This window comes from Polypterus senegalus, chromosome 7 (genome assembly GCF_016835505.1).
Source record: "Polypterus senegalus isolate Bchr_013 chromosome 7, ASM1683550v1, whole genome shotgun sequence".
NCBI lineage: Eukaryota > Metazoa > Chordata > Cladistia > Polypteriformes > Polypteridae > Polypterus > Polypterus senegalus.
This window is the reverse complement of record NC_053160.1, coordinates 86,879,642-86,897,903: the sequence shown is the minus strand read 5'-3', so window position 1 is coordinate 86,897,903 and position 18,262 is coordinate 86,879,642. Positions and strand designations below refer to the sequence as shown.

General features: G+C 41.0%; 1 pseudogene; it reads left to right on the top strand.

Moving 5' to 3' along the window:
* The window catches only part of LOC120532035, a 77,920-nt pseudogene that overhangs the window by 22,985 nt on the left and 36,673 nt on the right, over positions 1 to 18,262 (top strand).

Sequence of the window (18,262 nt, the reverse complement as noted above, 5' to 3'; positions counted from 1 at the left end):
AGTTCACGTTATGCCCGGAGATAATCTGACCTAGCGGAAGCATGTGGATTGAAAAGAGCAGCGGACCCAGGATAGAGCCTTGTGGAACACCATATAGAATATCATGTGTCTTTGAAGTATAATTACCACAACTAAGAAAGAATTTTCTGCCTGCCAGGTTGGATTCAATTCAATTTAAGACACTGCCAGAGAGGCCCACCCATTGACTAAGGCGATTTCTAAGAATATTGTGATCAATGGTATCAAATGCGGCGCTCAGATCAAAAAGGATGAGAACAGATAAATGGCCTCTGTCTGCATTTACGTGCAAGTCATTTACTACTTTAACGAGTGCAGTTTCTGTGGTGTGATTTGTTCTAAAACCCGACTGAAACTTATCAAGAATAGCATGTTTATTGAGGTGGTCATTTAGCTGCATAATGACTGCCTTCTCTAGAATTTTACTTAAGAAAGGAAGGTTAGAAATAGGTCTAAAATTTTCAAAAGCATAGGAGTCGAGATTATTTTTCTTGAGTAGGGTTTTAACTACAGCAGTCTTAAGACAGTCTGGGAAGACCCCCGTATCTAATGACGAGTTTGCTATGTCAAGAATACTATCAATTAGCACGTCCGATACTTCTTTGAAAAAACTTGTTGGTATTGGTTCAAGGACGCAGGTGGAGGTTCTCAGTTGAGAAATTATTTTATGTAAATCAGGTAAATCTATCCTGGTGAAAGAATTGAATTTGTTTAGAACGGAGTACTGGGGCTTAAGAGGATGCACAGTGTTGGGGTGATATAATATATTATTTCTAATATCATAAATTTTTTGATTGAAAAATACAGCAATAGCCTCACTGGAAGTATTCTGGAGGCATTCTATTAAGAGACCAGGGTATAGCAGACGATCAATTGTAGAGAATAAGACTCTGGGATTACTAGCATTGTAATTTATAATTCTAGAGAAATAGCAGCGCCTCTCAAGACGGACTGTGTTGTTGTATTCTGTTATTTTAACCTTCAATATTTCATAGTGGATAGAAAAGGCGATTGAAAAGCTCCAGTTAGGGGATGAAGTCAAGAACCTATTCAAGTTAGTGAATATCTCTTGGAATCTAGTTAAATCAATCATTAAGAAACAGAAAGAGTATGGCCACACTAAATCTTCCTAGAGCAGGCCATCCACAATAACACATTGACCATGCAAGAAGAAGAAAAGTAAAGAAGGCCACCAAAAGACCTATGATAACATTAAAGGAATTGAAATATACAGTGACTTAGATTGGAGGGACTGAGTAGAAAACTGCTGCCTGGCTGTTTCACCAGTTGCAGCTTTATGGGAGAGCGGCAAAGAGCAAGCAACTGTTAAAAACACACATAGAGTTTGGTAGAAGGCACATGTGGACTCAGAAGTCAGCTGGACAAAGGTTCTAAGGTCTGATGAGACTAAAATTGAGCATTTTGGCAGCCATACTAAACATCATGTTTAGTGTAAGCCAAACACTACACATCATCAAAAACACTCCATCCCCACTGTGAACCATGGTAATGGCAGAATCATGCTGTGGGAATGACCTTCTGCAGCAGGCCCTGGAAAGCTTGTGAGTGTAAAATGACTGCAGCAAAATACAGTAAAATCTGAAGAAAACCCTAATGCAGTCTACAAGAAAGAACAACCTTAATCAAAGCAAAAGCTACACTGGAATGGCTTAAAAACAACAATGTTAATTTTCTGGAGTAGCTGAATCATTGCAATTGAGAATTTTTTTTACAATAAAGAATGGGGAAAGATGGCAGTGTCCATAGTTGATAGAGACCTGTACATACAGACTCAAGGCTGGAGTTGCTGCCAAAAGTGTGTCTTCTAAATACTGAATTAAAGGGATTGAATACTTGCACAATCATTTACTTTTTATATTATAATTGTAAGTAATTTTGACCACTTTGCAGAGATCTGTTTTCAGTTTGTTGTATAAACTTTTGTATAACATTTGTATAAAAATGTTGTCTAAAAATGTCAGAACTTCCAGGTATGTCAGTACTTTTTAAAGGCACTGCATGTACAGTGCATCCGGAAAGTATTCACAGCGGATCACTTTTTCCACATTTTGTAATGTTACAGCCTTATTCCAAAATGGATTAAATTCATTTTTTTCCTCAGAATTCTACACACAACACTCCATAATGACAACATAAAAAAAGTTTACTTGAGGATTTTGCAAATTTATTAAAAAATAAAAAAACTGAGAAATCACATGTACATAAGTATTCACAGCCTTTGCTGAATACTTTGTCGATGCACATTTGGCAGCAATTACAGCCTCAAGTCTTTTTGAATATGATGCCACAAGCTTGGCACACCTATCCTTGGCCAGTTTCGCCCATTTCTCTTTGCAGCACCTCTCAAGCTCCATCAGGTTGGATGGGAAGCGTCTGTGCACAGCCATTTTAAGATCTCTCCAGAGATGTACAATTTTATTCAAGTCTGGGCTCTAGCTGCAGCCACTCAAAGACATTCACAGAGTTGTCCTGAAGCAACTCCTTTGATATCTTGGCTGTGTGCTTAGGGTTGTTGTCCTGCTGAAAGATGAACCGTCACCCCAGTCTGAGTTCAAGAGTGCTCTGGAGCAGGTTTTCATCCAGGATGTCTCTGTACATTGCTGCAGTCATCTTTCCCTTTATCCTGACTAGTCTCTCAGTTCCTGTCGCTGAAAAACATCCCCACAGCATGATGCTGCTACCACCATGCTTCACTGTAGGGATGGTATTGGCCTGGTGATGAGCAGTTTCCTCCAAACGTGACGCCTGGCATTCACACCAAAGAGTTCAATCTTTGTCTCATCAGACCAGATAATTTTCTTTCTCATTGTCTGAGAGTCCTTCAGGTGCATTTTGGCAAACTCCAGGTGGGCTGCCATGTGCCTTTTACTAATGAGTGGCTTCCATCTGGCCACTCTACCATACAAGCCTGATTGGTGGATTGCTGCAGAGATGGTTGTCCTTCTGGAAGGTTCTCCTCTCTCCACAGAGGACCTCTGGAGCTCTGACAGAGTGACCATCGGGTTCTTGGTCACCTCCCTTACTAAGGCCCTTCTCCCCCGATCGCTCAGTTTAGATGGCCGGCCAGCTCTAGGAAGAGTCCTGGGGCCTCATGTATAAACGGTGCGTACGCACTGAAATGTTGTGTACGAACTTTTCCATGTTCAAATCGCGATGTATAAAACCTACACTTGGCATAAAGCCACGCACTTTTCCACGGTACCTCATACCTTGTTGTACGCAAGTTCTCCGCTTGGTTTTGCAGACTGGCGGCACCCAGCGTCAAAGCAATGGTACTGTTTCTGTGTGGTTACTCCTTAATTTCCTGATGCGGCTTTATAAATACACTGAAACTAACTGCATATTGTTTATTAGTGTAATGCATCTGATTGTAATTAACTTGTAACAATATAATGGTCCAGGGAACAGCCATAGTATTCCAAATACCATAACTGCTTTAGCGTTGTTACTCTCACTCACCTTCTTCTTCTTCTTCTTTTTCTTCTTTCAGCTGCTCCCTTTAAGGGTTGCCACAGCTTATAATCTTTTCCATATTACTCTCACTGCATCATTCAGAGTATTTATATCACTGTATCTGAGTGTGAATCACAGCAGCAGCTGATCAGAAAAAGAATTATCGGTATACAGTATCAAGAACACACTGTCTCAGCCACGGCAAAACGTTTAAAAGCCTTTCCTGTACGGACCTCGTGGTTTAGAAACAGTTTCATCCCAAGAACTTTAAAAGCAATTAATCAATTGCTCCTTGTAGAACTGATTGTACTTATAAGTACAATCACCTCACTGTAAACTTGCACTACAGTTATAATATCGCACAACCTGAGCCACTTTATAAAGCGCGTATTTACATATGATGACGATATAAATTTTTAAGATGAAATGCAGTAAAATATGTTTATTATATTATACATATAAAACTTTAACTTCATTTAAATAATCTATATTCTTCACTGGGACTGTCGTGAAGGATAGAATAATTAAACATGTACTACGAAGATATTTCAATGTTCCTTAAACGTTTTGAAGAATCAGCGCTCTAAGCTTACAGATGGCTTAACGTCTATTACAGAGCTGATTGTGTGGCGATCAGTTACTTGAAGAAAGAAAAGTAAGGACTGCAGGGGCAGCTACGCCAATATATATTGAATATAAAACAGAAAGAGAAAACAACAACACAGCTAAAAACACAGCGACAAATTTCGGCAAAAGTTAAATGCTTGTGTCATGAGCACGAGGAAGCTATGCAGTGTCCGCAATGGACGTGGCCATCCACCGTGCATAAGCTACCTTATTGACAATGGCAGGCGAAGGAGCCACCGATTCTTCCTCTGCCCAGGGCAACCACAAGCCTAGAGCCGCCCCTGAGTACTGCTGCAATACATTATTTCATCGAAGATCGCACACAATCACTGCGCTGTGAAACCCATGTTTAATAACGTGCTTTAACTCCTGTCAGCATGAAAATGATATCACGTATACATCTCAGTATTTTAGTTATTCAGAGAGCTGTAATATCACGAATGTAATGGATTCTGTGTCCAGTTGGAGGAAGAGAGCCGGTTTAAGAAGCACGTAGTGATTCACACACATAGAACACATAGAAGATCACATACAAAACAAAGCATTTGACGTGCTACTTTAATTACAATGTGATTTGAGAAACTGGTTAATTAAACGATTTTAAGATGAAGTTTATGATGTTCTGCATTAATGACAAAATAAATTACATGATTATAGTGGAAATTTCGAGATTGAAGTTGACATTTCGTGCTTTTTCCCCACTGTGTGCCTTTTTTTTTTCTCTGTACCCTAATAAGCTTTCATATGAAACTTAAATGGTGGGCTACAACTCGCCTTTTCATGGCGACTTTGATATGTGACTTCTTTTTTATTTCCGGCACTGTGAGATTTTGTGAACGTGAGCTTTCAAGTTTCTCCAACATGCTATGTCACTCAATCAACTTCCTTTTGTTGATTATACCACGGTTTAATTAAACAAATAGCATGTTTTTCCTTTGCCTCCACTTGGTATTCGCTGAAATTCTTATATTTTCCCCCGTGCTTTTCCCATTGTCTTTTCACAGAAGGCTGCGCTTAAGGCCGATTTATATTGATTTGCATATTCAAAGAGGCGTAATTCTGGGAGGAGTTGGGGCATTACATAAAGCGCGTGCATGAGCGTTACTTTTCATGCTGATCAGGATTTATGTAGCGGAAGAACGTGGAAGTTGGAGTTCGCACAGATTCCTGCATCTGGATTTTTCTGTGCGTAAGCGCATTTCGGCTTTTGTGCTTACGCCATGTTATAGTGCGAGTTCTATGCAAGGCGTTATACATGAGGCCCCTGGTGGTTTTGAACTTTTTCCACTTATGGATGATGGAGGCCACTGTGCTCATTGGGACCTTCAAAGCAGCAGAAATTTTTCTGTAACCTTCACCAGATTTGGGCCTCGAGACAATCCTGTCTTGGAGGTCTACAGACAATTCCTTTGACTTCATGCTTGGTTTGTGCTCTGACATGAACTGTCAACTGTGGGACCTTATATAGACAGGTGTGTGCCTTTCCAAATCATGTCCAATCAACTGAATTTACCACAGGTGGACTCCAATTAAGCTGCAGAAACATCTCAAGGATGATCAGGGGAAACAGGATGCACCTGAGCTCAATTTTGAGCTTCATGGCAAAGGCTGTGAATACTTATGTACATGTGATTCCTCAGTTTTTTTATTTTTAATAAATTTGCAAAAATCTCAAGTAAACTTTTTTCACGTTGTCATTATAGGGTGTTGTGTGTAGAATTCTGAGGAAAAAAATGAATTGAATCCATTTTGGAATAAGGCTGTAACATAACAAAATGTGGAAAAGTGATGCGCTGTGAATACTTTCTAGATTTACTGTATGTATATATATATATATATATATATATATATATATATATATATATATATATATATAGTGATGGAACTGGGCCATCAGCGAGCCCCAAACCCCAACACAAACACACCAGCACAGTCAAATAATGGAAGGTTTATTGCAAAATACTTCCAAAAAGTAGCATAAGCACAAACACAGGTTTTCTTTCTCTCTTTCCACAGTACTTTCTTCTCAACACTGCACTGCCCTCCTCCAGTCAAGTGTTACTCCAGGTCCTCCCAGCTCCGACTCACCCAGGTAAAGGAGTGCAGTCCCTTTTAATAAGGACCTGGGACTACTTCCGGGTGCCCTCTTGTATTGGACTACACTTCCCAGCATGCCTTATTGGTTCTGTAATAGGCACCAATATCCAGGGCCACTGGCATCCTGGGGGAATAAAGAGCACCCAGAAACATCTTCCGGTGGGTTGTCCATCCATCCACTCCAGTCTTTACTTCTGGGTTTGGCTCCTTCTCCTCTCCTGCTCGGGATTCCCATATGCCTGCTCTGAGCATCCTGTCTGGATAAGGAACTATCTCCTTTTCTGGTTGGAATGCCCGTCCAACTCCTGGGGTATTTACAATATATTTACTAGGGGGTTTGCCACCTGCTCGCTTCACTTGTCAACCCACCCGGCCTGCGCTTTGCACCAGCCACTTTGCGTCTCTGCTGTTTGCGTATGTGGATTTCACATTCACCAAACCACAGATACGCCACTTCATTGGGCAGAAATAGAACTTTTTTCCTGATGGCAACACGAATTAGACGATCTACAAATCTCTGACTTAAACTTTAATGGCAAAAAATATCTGCATACTTCTCTCATATCACCTATGTCCATATATTTGATCTCTTTTCGCTGTTCCATTATTTTACCGAGTAATAATTTCCGTGTGTTAGTGCTAATGTGATCTTTACTATCAGTTTTTTGAGACTTTCGAATTTTAGTACTTTCATAATCTTTAACCTGCTCTGCATGTGTATCGTGCCAATGTTTTTGAACCTGTTTAGGACATTCTACTTTGTCTTCTATTTTGTGTTTTATTTCTGACCCCGCTTCGAGCTGAGAGTGCAGGAACTGTGTCGGACAATAGCATTCACATGAATGAGAAGTGATTGGACCGTGGGTGTTGTTCTAACAGCATCACATTAAACTTTGATAAATTCTTAAAAGAATGATGCCAAACATATATATGTAGGTTTTAAAATAAGTCTGATTTAAAGCATGACAAAAAAAGTGACATAAAAATATGACATAAAATCGTTGCACTTTTAGGCTTAGGGTTTTATATATATATAGAGTATATTTATATGTATATACACTAGGGGGCTTTTCCCCTGCTCGCTTTGCTCACCAACCCAAGTCAAGCGCTATGTGCCAGTGTGAAAAGGGAGGCTGAACACACCCCTCTTTAACAGTGATACAATGGGAATCAAATTTTTTTACCTCCTCTGTTCGATCAGCTGCTGGCTTGCTTCTTCTGCCATGTCGCGTGATCTGCATTTTGCTCGCCATTTTGCACCGTTGTGAAGAGGGTGGTCGAATGCACCCCAAGAATACACATTCAATTCTCCAAAACCCCTCTTTAAAAGTGATACAATGGGAATCAAATAACAGTTGCTTTTTTACCTCTTCTTTGGTCAGTCAGTTTTAAGCGGCGCTTTGAACATTTTAAAGTCATTGCCTTGTCTCTCTTCTTCCCCAGACATCCTCAAACATTATTCAATCTCTTTTCGCTGTTCCGTTATTTCACCAATTAATATTTACCATTTGTTTGCACTAATGCAATCTTTACTTTAGGGCTATGAGCTGTTGTGAAAAGTGAATGCACCCCAAAGAGATGCGGTTGCTCCTCCAAAACACCTCTTTAACGGTGATACAATGGGAAGCAAATAACAGTTTTACCTCCTCTTTGCTTGATCAGCTGCTGGCTTGCTGCTGCTCCTGTGCTGCATGATCTGCATTTCATGCAGCACTTCGAACATTTTAAAGTCACTGCCTTCTCATTTCACTGAGTAATATTTTCCATTTGTTTGCACTAATGTGAGCTTTACTCTCATTTTCTTGAGACTTTCGAATTTTCCTACTTCCATTATCTCTAACCTGCTCTGCATGTGTATCACGGGACTTGCTCGCGGAAAGTGAAAGTGTCTCTCTGTCTCTGTCTCTGTGTCTCTCAAAGATCTGTCTCTCTCCAAGATCCTTCTTACGTCTTCTCGCATCCCAAGTTTTTTTTTACTCTATATATTGTGGACCCGGCCCGGACACAGACAGGCGGATATTTTGATAATCACCACCACACGTTTATTATATACAATATTTACAATTTTTTAAGTGCCACACAAACCCCAATAAAGTCCTGGCCACACAGTGCCTTCTCTTCGGGCCGCCTCCACACTCTCTGCTCCTGCCTCGTCCTGCTTCCACCCGACTCCAGCCTCGAATGAAGGGAGACAGCCCCTTTTATATGCTCCCGGATGAGCTCCAGGTGTTTCCCGGCATTCTCCCCTGGACACACCCCAGTGTGGCGGAAATGCCGGCTGTTCTCCCGGAAGCTCTCTGGGTGTCCCTCTTCTTCTTCCCCCCAGCACTTCCTGGTGTGGCGGAAGTGCTGAGGTCCAGGGTCCCCAAGGCATTGGGGCGCCCCCTGGCAGTGACCACGGGTCCCTACAGGGTTGGGCTTCCAAGCCCTCTACCCGTGGCCCCCAAATCAACCAGGATGGCGACCCCCACGTGATCCCAGTTGGGCGCACGCCCACTTCCGGTCCCTGAAGGCGTCCCGGCTGGGTCGTCGCCCCTGGCATCCTTGACAATATATATATATATATATATATATACTAGCAAAATACCCTCAGCGGAGAAGTAGTCTGTTAAAGAAGTAATGAAAAAGAAAAGGAAACATTTTAATAATAACGTAACACACACATAAACATATATATACATATACACACATATATACAGTATATATACATATACATCCACATATATATACATATATATATGTGCACAAAACCACGCTTTTATCAAGGCTTCCGTCGGGTAGTCTTTTGAAATGAAATTTTCCTCCAATCAGTCGTAGCAACGCGCTTTCTTCCGACTGTTACATTTTTGTAGCACTGATGTGTGCATCAATGTAATCGGTGTACCAGGAAATCATGCATTGACAGAAGTTCCCCTTTGCTTGGAATGCAAAGTGTGATTAAATGCGTTATTTTTTAACCCATTATGGAGCACATGCATCGAAGCTTCTCAGCTGTGCTTGTGCTAAGAAAAGGAAACATTTTAAAAATAACGTAGCACGATTGTCAATGTAACCTTTTGTAAGTAGTGCCTGGAGGATTCAGAGTGTGGAGAAACTCTAGAGACAGCGTGTGTATTAACTTGTGGATTTTTCTGTGAGTATTTGGTGGCAGCGTCACAAAGTTGGTTCCACAAGACTGCATTAGCTGCGGAGCTCAGCTCAGAGCGAAATGAGGTGAATGGGAGAGGAGATGATGACGTGACTCCCCCACCCGCCTTACCTGTCAATCCCCCCACAAAGACAGTCCCTCGGAATTTGCATAAGCACAGCCCTTCACCAGCAATATTTAACTTAGTTACAAAGTGATCAAAACTCTCCTTTATATCCTGCGTCCTCTCATTAAACTTGTATCCCGCTTTAGCCGTGGGCATGACAAATGCCAGCCTGTCTATGAACTTAATTTAAACTTTAGGTTTACACCGTGCTTTGTTTCCGAAGTAGCTGCACTCATGAATATGGTTGTATGTGTCACTCGCTCGCTTCTTATTGTTTTGCTGCCTTCTCAATTGTATAATGCATGTTTTCTTGAGCGCATTTTGGAGCTCTTCCTTGTTTTCTACATACTGCGTTGACTGTCAGTTCACGTGATTACGTGGGAGGCGTGATGATTTCACACGAAACTCCGCCCCCCACAGCCATCGAGCTCAACTCCATTACAGTATATGGAGAAAAATTGCTTCCAGTTATGACCATTATGTGTAGAATTTCGAAATAAAAGTTCCCCAACTTTTGTAAGTAAGCTGTAAGGAATGAGCCTGCCAAATTTCAGCCTTCTACCTACACGGGAAGTTGGAGAATTAGTGATGTTGGAAAGTTCAATATGGCGGCTGACAATGGCGTCATACCAGCGAAATAAGTACGTACATTGGTTTCAGTTAGTGCAGGGAAGCCACCTACCAAATTTCGTGAAGATGGGGCCATTAATAAGAAAGTTTAACATGGCGGACGTTGTTGACCGCTATAACCGTTCCGCGTAGAATTTCAAAATGAAACCTGCTTAACTTTTGTAAGTAAGCTGTAAGGAATGAGCCTGCCAAATTTCAGCCTTCTACCTACATGGGAAGTTGGAAAATTAGTGACGTTGGAAAGTTCAATAGGGTGGCCGACAGTGGTTTCATACCATCGAAATAAGTACATACATCAGTTTCGGTTAGTTCATGGAAGCCGCCTACCAAATTTCGTGAAGATGGGGCCATAAATAAGAAAGTTCAACATGGTGGACGTTGTCGACCCTTATCGACCGTTATGACCGTTACGTGTAGAATTTCGAAATGAAACCTGCTTAACTTTTGTAAGTAAACTGTAAGGAATGAGCCTGCCAAATTTCAGCCTTCTACCTACACTGGAAGTTGGAGAATTAGTGATGAGTGAGTCAGTCAGTCAGTCAGTCAGTGAGGGCTTTGCCTTTTATTAGTATACTAGCAAAATACCCGCGCTTCGCAGCGGAGAAGTAGTGTGTTAAAGAAGTAATGAAAAAGAAAAGGAAACATTTTGAAAATAACGTAACATGATTGTCAATGTAATTGTTTTGTCACTGTTGTGAGTGATGAGTGTTGCTGTCATATATATATATATATATAGCAGAATACCCGCGCTTCGCAGCGGAGAAGTAGTGTGTTAAAGAAGGTACGAAAAAGAAAAGGAAAAATTTTAAAAATAACGTAACATGATTGTTAATGTAATTGTTTTGTCACTGTTATGAGTGTCGCTGTGATATATATATATAGCAAAATACCAAAGCTTGCGATGTCATGTGTTAAAGAAGTTATGAAAAAGAAAAGGAAACATTTTAAATATAATGTAACATGATTGTCAAAGTAATTGTTTTGTGTATTTGGTGGCAGCGTCACAAAGTTATTTTCGTCTAGCTGCATCAGAAAATGTACCACAACTTCTGACACGCCTCCTTTTTACTGTTTTCTCACAGCTTGGATTGCTGCTGTCATATATATATATATACACACACACACACACACACACACACACACACACATACATACATACATACATACATACACATATATATATATATACACATACATATCTTCATATCTACATATCTATATACATATCTACATATACACATATATATATATACATACCTATCTACATCATATATACACACACATACATACACACACATAAATTATATATATGTATGTATGTATGTATGTATGTATGTATGTATGTGTGTGTGTGTGTATATATATATATATATATAATCTAGATAGGGTGTGTGTGTGTATATATATATATATACACATACATACATATATATACACATACATATACTTGTGTGTATGTTTGTATGTGTCTATATGTGTGTGTATAGCTTTGGTCACTGAGTGCAAGGGAAAAATAATAAAATATAGTCTATAAGTTATTAAACAGTAAAACATTAACGTTTTAAGAAGTACAGGTACATTGAGCACTACTGGAGTGGTTGGGTAAACTACATTTTAAAGACTGTGTAACACAACAGGTAAGTAACTAACAGCAGCTAAAATGTATATGGATCATCTCTCGGTAGTAGATCCCTTTTGAAAGGCGCTACACGACGGCTGTGGTATAGAAATTACATTTTCTATGTGAACGTTCAAATTTGTGCTTCTGGTAATGTGCCTTACCGGCATTTAAAGAAAATTAGTTTTGTGTCCTCTGCAGTGTTAAGAGAGAAAGGCTTTGGTTTGGGATAAAAGGAAAAAGGTGTAAAGAAAGGAAAGTTGCCTTTTTCTTTTATATAGTATAGAGAGATGTGTTCGCTGACGTTATGATCGCCTTTTGGGGACAGTCGCGTGGGTCTTGTGTAGACTGGTGAGACGCCCCGCCATTAATCTGCTGTGATGGCACTGTCAGTCCTCCACTCGTGTGCGTGTCTTCATAATCCGAGTTTAGGACCTCATAATCGTATCGTGCAAAAGAAAGTGTGAATCGCCTTAATATTATTTTGCCGTGGTGTAGAAAAGGGGTCCGTGTTTGCACTTGTCTGGGCTATAGCGCAGGGGGTAGGATGAAAAAATTAAAAGTGCTCACTTTGACTTAAGCAGAAGCACAGTCAGCGTCTCAAAGGCCGGCACAGCTATGCACGCGCGCTGGCTGCTCGACTTTTGCTGGGCAGGAGACCCCTTTGTACACACGCTCATGATATCAAAAGTCTCAGCGCTCTTTGGAGGTAATTCATATATTATATATATAGCAAAATACCCGCTACCTCGCGGAGAAGTAGTGTGTTAAAGAAGTAATGAAAAGAAAAGGAAACATTTTAATAATAACGTAACATGATTGACATTGTCATGAGTGTTGCTGTCATATATATGCCTGCCTAAATAAGTCACCTCGCTTTGCTCTTACTTTATTTACCGTTCATTTAATCATGGCTAATGGCGGAAAAATTATAAAATGGAAGGAGGATGGCTTTACCAAAACAATTATTGATGGCTTAATCGATTATTCATAAAGCTTGAATTGGTGATCTGTTTTTCTGTGTTAACCTCATATTTTTCATACTTCTTCTCAAACTAAGGTGGTGCGAGGGTAAAATGAATCGGGATGCGCTGATCAATGTAATCGTGTACCAGGAAATCATGCATTGACAAAAGCTCCCTTTGCTTGTAATGCAAAGTGTGATTAAATGCATTATTTTTAACGCGTTATGGAGCACATGCATCAAGCTTCTCAGCTGTGCTTGTGCTAAGAAAAGGAAAGATTTTAAAAATAACGTAACACGATTGTCAATGTAACCTTTTGTAAGTAGTGCCTGGAGGATTCAGTGTGGAGAAACTCTAGAGAGCGTGTGTATTAACTTGTGGATTTTTCTGTGAGTATTTGGTGGCAGTCTGACGGTTGCTTCGAAGACGGCGTTAGCTGAGCTCAGCTCAGAGTGAAATGAGATGAATGGGGGGAGATGATGACGTGACTCCCCACCCGCCTTAACTGTCAATCCCCACAAACACAGTCTCGAATTTGCATAAGCACACCCCTTCACCTACAATTTTAACTTAGTTACAAAGTGATCAAAACTCTCGTTTATATCCTGCCCTCTCATTAAACTTGTATCCCGCATTACCTGTGGGCATGTGAAACGCCAGCGGTAGCCTGTCTATGAACTTAATTTAAAGTTTAGGTTTACACCTTGCTTTCTTTCCGAGGTAGCAGCACTCATGAATATGGTAGTATATGTCACTCGCTGCTTCTTATTGTTTCGCTGCCTTCTCAATTATATAATGCATGTTTTCTTAAGCGCTTTTGGAGGTCTTCCTGGTTTTCTACGCACTGCGTTGACAGTCAGTTCACGTGATTACGTGGGAGGCGTGATGATGTCACACTAAACTCCGCCCCCGTCATTGCAGCTCAACTCCATTACAGTTAATGGAGAAAATACCTTCCAGTTATGACCATTAGGCATAGAATTTCGAAATGAAACCTGCCCAACTTTTGTAAGTAAGCTGTAAGGAATGAGCCTGCCAAATTTCAGCCTTCTACCTACACGGGAAGTTGGAGAATTAGTGATGAGTCAGTGAGTGAGTGAGTCAGTGAGTGAGTGAGTGAGTGAGGGCTTTGCCTATTATTAGTATATATATATATATATATATATATATATATATATATATTGTGAAACCTGGCCCCGGCACAGACAGACGGACAACATTTTTGCACCCAACACACTTTTATTTACACTATTTACAAGTTCTCACGTGCACCCCCAGTGCCTTCTTGCACCGATTTCCCCAAATCCAGGCCCACAGTCTCTTGTGCCTTCCTGGCCGCCTCCCGTCCTCTCTCTCCAGTTCCGTCTACTTCCTCCCGACTTCCACCCCAGACTGAAGGGAGGCGGTCCCTTATATAGTGCTCCCGGATGAGCACCAGGTGTTTCCGGCATCCATTCCTTGGCCACGCCCCAGCGTGGCGGAAGTGCCGGCTGTCCTCCGCAGCTCTCCGTCGCCACAATAAGTCTTCCCCGGCACTTCCTGGTGTGGCGGAAGTGTCGGGCTCCCGGATAATTAGGCACTGGGCGCCGCCTGGCGGTGGCCACGGGTCCCTGCAGGGCTGGGCTTCCATGCCCTGTACCGAGGCCCCTGAACCAGGACGGACGCCCCACTCTGTCTGGAGGAGGCACTCGCCTCCTCACGTCCTCCAAGGTGTCCCGGCCGGGCTCCAGCCCCAGCCGCGGACCGTACGGGATAAACCGGCATCGGAGCGCCGCCTGGCAGTGACCACGGGCCCCTACAGGGCTGGGCTTCCATGCCCTGTACCCGTGGTCCCCAACAGAACCAGGACGGACGCCGCCTGGGTGTGGAGGAGGCACAAGCCCTCCTCTCGTCCTCCAAGCGTCCCGGCGGGCTCCAGCTCCGCGCGGCGACTGCCTGGGATCAACCGGCATCGGGGCGCCGCCTGGCGGTAACCACGGGCCCCTACAGGGTAGGGCTTCCATGCCCTCAACCCGTGGCTCCCAACAAAATCAGGACGGACGCCCCCTCGCGGTCCGGAGGAGGCACAAGCCCTCCTCACGTCCTCCTGGGCGTCGGCCGGGGGCCACAATATATATATATATATATATATATATAGTGGAATATGGCTGGCTAATACCCCCAGGCCGCCAGGTGGAGCCCTCCTTGCAGCATGGAGGTGCCCCAAATACCAGCAGGGAATTATGGACAATGCAATTTTTATCCACAGGCCTTCTGGATACCACGGGGGTTACTAGAAGACACTGCAGTGAGGAGCAGCGATTATTTGCCCTATAACCTGGAAGTACGTCCGAGTCACATGGACAAGAGGAATGACGTGCTTTTGGGTTGAAGAAAAAGGAGTTTTATCTGACCCGGAAGTGTTCCTAGTCACAGGAATAGAGAGAACGAAACACTTTCGGGTCAAGGACTATAAAGGACTATGGGAAATTCCCAGATGACGAGCTGAGCTGGGTGGAAAGGTGGGCAACACGTCTGGGAGAGTGGAGGAATTGTTTATTGTGTATTTTGTAGTGGTTAATGTGTATTGTGGAGTGGAGGGTGCTTTGTGCACTGTTGTTTATTAGTAAAGTCAATATTTGGACTTTTACCTGGTGTCTGACGTATTGTCCGAGGGTTTAAGAGGACGATAGCGTCCTCTATCTGTCACAATATATATCATTTGTATTTTCATCATTTTTCTGACTTGTTCTTTCTGGGGATCATAGAAGTTAGTACAGCAACAATGTTTGTTAAAAAGAGTAATAGTTACAAACAAAACTGAATTATCTGGTTCTCTTAAAACATACATAGATATGAAGCACAAAAAATAGTATTAAAAAAATATGGGTAAAACTTTATTAAAACTTTGATTAGTAAACCTCTGCAGACATTTACAATCAATGGATAGTTTCAATTTTAGATTACTGGTAGGTACAGTACTACAAAAAGATCTACAATTAATGATTATGACTAAATATATTGTAAAGAAGTAAAGTGTAAAAGCTTGCATGAAATAGCCAGTTTTACAATTTAACTCCTAAACAAAATGTTTATGATAAATAAAATTGCTGTAATTGTGCTTTAATCAATAAAACATTAATTAATGAATCTTTCAACATGAATATTATGAATACTGTATAAACCAATAATTTATGAATGAATTATCATTTAATGACATTTATAACTATTTAAGTGTACATGATCTTGGGAAGCATTAGATAGTAATTGTTGATAAATTAATTATGAAATTTAATATATAGTACTACCAAAAAAGGCAGTTTTTGAAACTGTACAAAATATCTTGTCATTTCTTACAGCACCAGTTTTTAGACACCTGTCAAGGTTTATTTTATGCTTCTGCAAATGAAAAAATCTCATGGGTATGTATGTAACAAATAAAATCTAAAAAAATCAAACCTAAGGAAAAGAAAATATGCACAGTGAGATACAGAATAATCCCTCATTTATACATTGTTACACACGTGCGCATGGGAACCAGCTGAAGGGCCTAAACACTAGTAATTCTACGCCAGGCCAGGGGGTGGCGGAGTATACTGACTTTCTCTCTCAGTCCCTTGCAGACCTTTCCCGGGAAATCCCACCTGTTGCCGGCCCCAAGGATGATGTCACTTCCGGGCACAAGGACACCACTCCCAGTTCCGGCATAGATGACGTCACTTCCCTTCCAGCCCTTTAAAACTGCCATCTTGCCTCAGTACAGGCAGTTCTGTTCTGGACTCTGAACTAAGCACATTGTGCTATTTACAACTACTTTCGCAGCCGATTCAATTATACGGGTGGCTGCCTCAAATCTTTATGATGTCTCCGACTCATTCTTATCACAACATGCTTAATCCAATTTAGGGTCACGGGGTAACATGCACACATAGTATACTGTAAAAGAAAGATACAACAATAATCAAGAATTGGGGTGCTAACCTGGTCACATTTTATAACTGGATTCAGCAAAAAAACAAGAGAACATGCAATTATTGAAGAGTCGTCTTTGTAGATGTGAGTTCAAGGCAGAACTGTCCCAAGATGGCTGAGCTTCCTGTTTTGGGCCCTTCTCACAGGAAAAGGTGGTCCAGATTGACACCGGAACATCAGAGGGGTTCTATCTGTCTGTCAACAGGTCTGCAGAGGGAGGAAGAGAGAAAGACATTATTGTATTATTATGGCCTAATTACATTCACTAGAACCCTTCAGCTGTCCCCTATGCACATGTGCATGACAATACATATTCCTATATCTCATTCTTTTTTATTCGGTGTTCCACAAATGTTTAACAGATAAATTGAAATTTACAGTGAAGAATCTTTGCTGGAGCTTGTCTTTAGTTAAAAGAAAGAAACTTCCTCTCATTCACAGTAATTTTCAAGAATAAATTGGTGTGTCATGCTATCAGCAGTACTTTTCTTTCTTTGATTATTAAAATACTACATCTTAGTTCTTCATTTGTTATGTCCCTGTGGCCAGCAAATGTAAACAATCTATTGAAATAAACAGAATTTTTTAGCAACTGAATATTACTTTGAAGTATACTTACATAAAATATTTTTACATTATTATTTTCACCTGCACAGCATATACATGATTGTTGTTCTGTTCACATATTGAAATGCTTATGTCAACTGGCATCTCCAGTAGCATGCTAATGAATAATTTTGACAGAAAAAATAGCAAATTTCACATGGTTTAGAATCTGCTCATTTTGTTGTTTTTATTTTGTGTAGCTTAATTTTTATGATTACATGAAGAATAAGTTGGTAAATGTACCCTATGACAGGATGCAGAATCATATCATGGACAAATTCACTCATGGGAAGTCTTGATGTGATGTTTGAAGCCTGTGCTAAAATAGTCCATTACAACCATGAAGTGACTATCCTGTCCAAAATTCTTGAAAAAAGTATTGTTTTTTTAAGGGTGGTTCACAATCTTTGCTTAGAATTTAACTGAATCTGACTACTATAAGCTGCTTGAACTCACCTGTAAGAATAACAGTGAAGTGCATGGTCTCTGAGAGAAAGAGTCTCAGCTGTTGCATATATTTTACATGGAGGTAAACCATGACAAAAGTAAAGTTTAGAATGGAGATCTGTGCATTCGGTGTGAATACTGGATTTGCTCATTCGGCCTGAAGACTTGAAGTTCCACTTCATTTACTAGGGTTGCTATGGGAACAGCTTCCCATTCAGCCACTATGTGTTTATGATAAATGTTTATGTTTCCTAGTGTCTCCAAAATACTTATTGGCAGTGTTATTTTTATGGTGATAACTACCTATTTCAGGTACTGGAAATTAAATAATTCGAGAAACATGAACATCTGCATGAAAATATGTGAGCATAAGTCAACAACAGTTGGTTTTTGTTCATTTAGATGTGTTATTCATGCTGGTAAGCTGCCATCTTAATGTGACAACATACAGTAGGTGCTACCAGATGGTGGCATGATTTATGTGTGCTGGGTGCGCAGGAAGCACAACACACAGGGGTGTCAGCATTAAAAAGGTAGAGGTGTGACCTAGGTGGAATCCTCTCATTTTCCTCCAT